Raw genomic sequence first — 3,718 nt, 5'->3', positions numbered from 1 at the left:
TATTGCTTATTGCATTCAGCATCGTTAGACGACTCTTATATGCCTTGGATGACCACTGTCTGATGATTATTTTAGCTTTTATGCCAAAATTTTGATTTCGTGTCTTACGTCCCTACATTAGACGACCTTGGATTTTCGTCTCCTGCACCGCCATGCAACTTTGATGGTCGGGTAACTTTCACTATTTACTGTCGGAGATCACTTTTCATGATTAATAATGCATCCTGAGACCGTTTTACTCAAAGTTAGAGCAAAAAAATTTTTTGTCCAAAAATCTTCCGTCGGTCATACCGGTACCCATGTCCTATGACTTGTACCAAGTTGTGAAGGGTACATTTTGACAAAAATCCAAAAAAATCTTTAAAAAGTCGCTATTGCTTATTGCATTCAGCATCGTTAGACGACTCTTATATGCCTTGGATGACCACTGTCTGATGATTATTTTAGATTTTATGCCAAAATTTTGATTTCGTGTCTTACGTCCCTAAATTAAACGACCTTGGATTTTCTTCTCCTACACCGCCATACAACTTTGATGGTCGGTTGACTTTTGCTATTTACTGTCGGTGTTCACTTTTCGTGGTTAAATATGTATTCTGAGACAGTTTTACTCAAAGTTAGAGAAAAAAATTTTCTTCTCAATAAATCCCCCGAAACCAATGTCTTATACATTGAACCAGGTTATGAGGCGCACCTGTGTGTGAAGAGTTCTTCGTGTGGTTTATAGACATTTCAGGCACTTGGTATATAGTTTTGGTTTGTGCCCAAGTCCCGTACTTAGAGATATTTTTGGTTTCGGACCAACCAATTCGACTTGCCTTCATCTCTTGTTAGGTTTATAATATCAATACTCGAACTTATATGCATGTTCAGGGACATCATTTTAACTTTCGGTTTGCACCCAAGTCCCGAACTTAGAGATATTTTTGGTTTCTTATCAACCAATTCGACTTGCCTTCATCTCTTGTTAGGTTTATAATATCAATACTCGAACTTATATGCATGTTCAGGGACATCATTTTAACTTTCGGTTTGCACCCAAGTCCCGAACTTAGAGATATTTTTGGTTTCTCACCAACCAATTCGACTTGCCTTCATCTCTTGTTAGGTTTATAATATCAATACTCGAACTTATATGCATGTTCAGGGACATCATTTTAACTTTCGGTTTGTACCCAAGTCCCGAACTTAGAGATATTTTTGGTTTCTTATCAACCAATTCGACTTGCCTTCATCTCTTGTTAGGTTTATAATATCAATACTCGAACTTATATGCATGTTCAGGGACATCATTTTAACTTTCGGTTTGCACCCAAGTCCCGAACTCAGTGATATTTTTGGTTTCTTACCAACCAATTCGACTTGCCTTCATCTCTTGTTAGGTTTATAATATCAATACTCGAACTTATATGCATGTTCAGGGACATCATTTTAACTTTCGGTTTGCACCCAAGTCCCGAACTTAGTGATATTTTTGGTTTCTTATCAACCAATTCGACTGCCTTCATCTCTTGTTAGGTTTATAATATCAATACTCGAACTTATATGCATGTTCAGGGACATCATTTTAACTTTCGGTTTGCACCCAAGTCCCGAACTTAGAGATATTTTTGGTTTCGGACCAACCAATTCGACTTGCCTTCATCTCTTGTTAGGTTTATAATATCAATACTCGAACTTATATGCATGTTCAGGGACATCATTTTAACTTTCGGTTTGCACCCAAGTCCCGAACTTAGAGATATTTTTGGTTTCGGACCAACCAATTCGACTTGCCTTCATCTCTTGTTAGGTTTATAATATCAATACTCGAACTTATATGCATGTTCAGGGACATCATTTTAACTTTCGGTTTGCACCCAAGTCCCGAACTTAGAGATATTTTTGGTTTCTTATCAACCAATTCGACTTGCCTTCATCTCTTGTTAGGTTTATAATATCAATACTCGAACTTATATGCATGTTCAGGGACATCATTTTAACTTTTGGTTTGCGCACAAGTCCCGAACTTAGTGATATTTTTGGTTTTGGACCAACCAATTCGACTTGCCTTCATCTCTTGTTAGGTTTATAATATCAATACTCGAACTTATATGCATGTTCAGGGACATCATTTTAACTTTTGGTTTGCGCACAAGTCCCGAACTTAGTGATATTTTTGGTTTCCGACCAACCAATTCGACTTGCCTTCATCTCTTGTTAGGTTTATAATATCAATACTCGAACTTATATGCATGTTCAGGGACATCATTTTAACTTTCGGTTTGCACCCAAGTCCCGAACTTAGAGATATTTTTGGTTTTGGACCAACCAATTCGACTTGCCTTCATCTCTTGTTAGGTTTATAATATCAATACTCGAACTTATATGCATGTTCAGGGACATCATATTAACTTTCGGTTTGTACCCAAGTCCCGAACTTAGAGATATTTTTGGTTTCTCACCAACCAATTCGACTTGCCTTCATCTCTTGTTAGGTTTATAATATCAATACTCGAACTTATATGCATGTTCAGGGACATCATTTTAACTTTCGGTTTGTACCCAAGTCCCGAACTTAGTGATATTTTTGGTTTTGGACCAACCAATTCGACTTGCCTTCATCTCTTGTTAGGTTTATAATATCAATACTCGAACTTATATGCATGTTCAGGGACATCATATTAACTTTTGGTTTGCGCACAAGTCCCGAACTTAGTGATATTTTTGGTTTCTTACTTACCAATTCGACTTGCCTTCATCTCTTGTTAGGTTTATAATATCAATACTCGAACTTATGTGCATGTTCAGGGACATCATTTTAACTTTCGGTTTGTACCCAAGTCCCGAACTTAGTGATATTTTTGGTTTCTCACCAACCAATTCGACTTGCCTTCATCTCTTGTTAGGTTTATAATATCAATACTCGAACTTATATGCATGTTCAGGGACATCATATTAACTTTTGGTTTGCGCACAAGTCCCGAACTTAGTGATATTTTTGGTTTTGGACCAACCAATTCGACTTGCCTTCATCTCTTGTTAGGTTTATAATATCAATACTCGAACTTATATGCATGTTCAGGGACATCATTTTAACTTTCGGTTTGCACCCAAGTCCCGAACTTAGAGATATTTTTGGTTTCGGACCAACCAATTCGACTTGCCTTCATCTCTTGTTAGGTTTATAATATCAATACTCGAACTTATGTGCATGTTCAGGGACATCATTTTAACTTTCGGTTTGTACCCAAGTCCCGAACTTAGTGATATTTTTGGTTTCTCACCAACCAATTCGACTTGCCTTCATCTCTTGTTAGGTTTATAATATCAATACTCGAACTTATATGCATGTTCAGGGACATCATATTAACTTTCGGTTTGTACCCAAGTCCCGAACTTAGTGATATTTTTGGTTTCTTACCAACCAATTCGACTTGCCTTCATCTCTTGTTAGGTTTATAATATCAATACTCGAACTTATATGCATGTTCAGGGACATCATTTTAACTTTCGGTTTGTACCCAAGTCCCGAACTTAGTGATATTTTTGGTTTCTCACCAACCAAATCGACTTGCCTTCATCTCTTGTTAGGTTTATAATATCAATGCTCGAACTTATATGCATGTTCAGGGACATCATATTAACTTTTGGTTTGCGCACAAGTCCCGAACTCAGTGATATTTTTGGTTTCTTACCAACCAATTCGACTTGCCTTCATCTCTTGTTAGGTTTATAA

The sequence above is a fragment of the Anopheles maculipalpis genome (genome assembly GCF_943734695.1).
Source record: "Anopheles maculipalpis chromosome X unlocalized genomic scaffold, idAnoMacuDA_375_x X_unloc_142, whole genome shotgun sequence".
Lineage (NCBI taxonomy): Eukaryota > Metazoa > Arthropoda > Insecta > Diptera > Culicidae > Anopheles > Anopheles maculipalpis.
The sequence above is the reverse complement of the archived record's forward strand: the minus strand, read 5'-3'. Positions refer to the sequence as shown.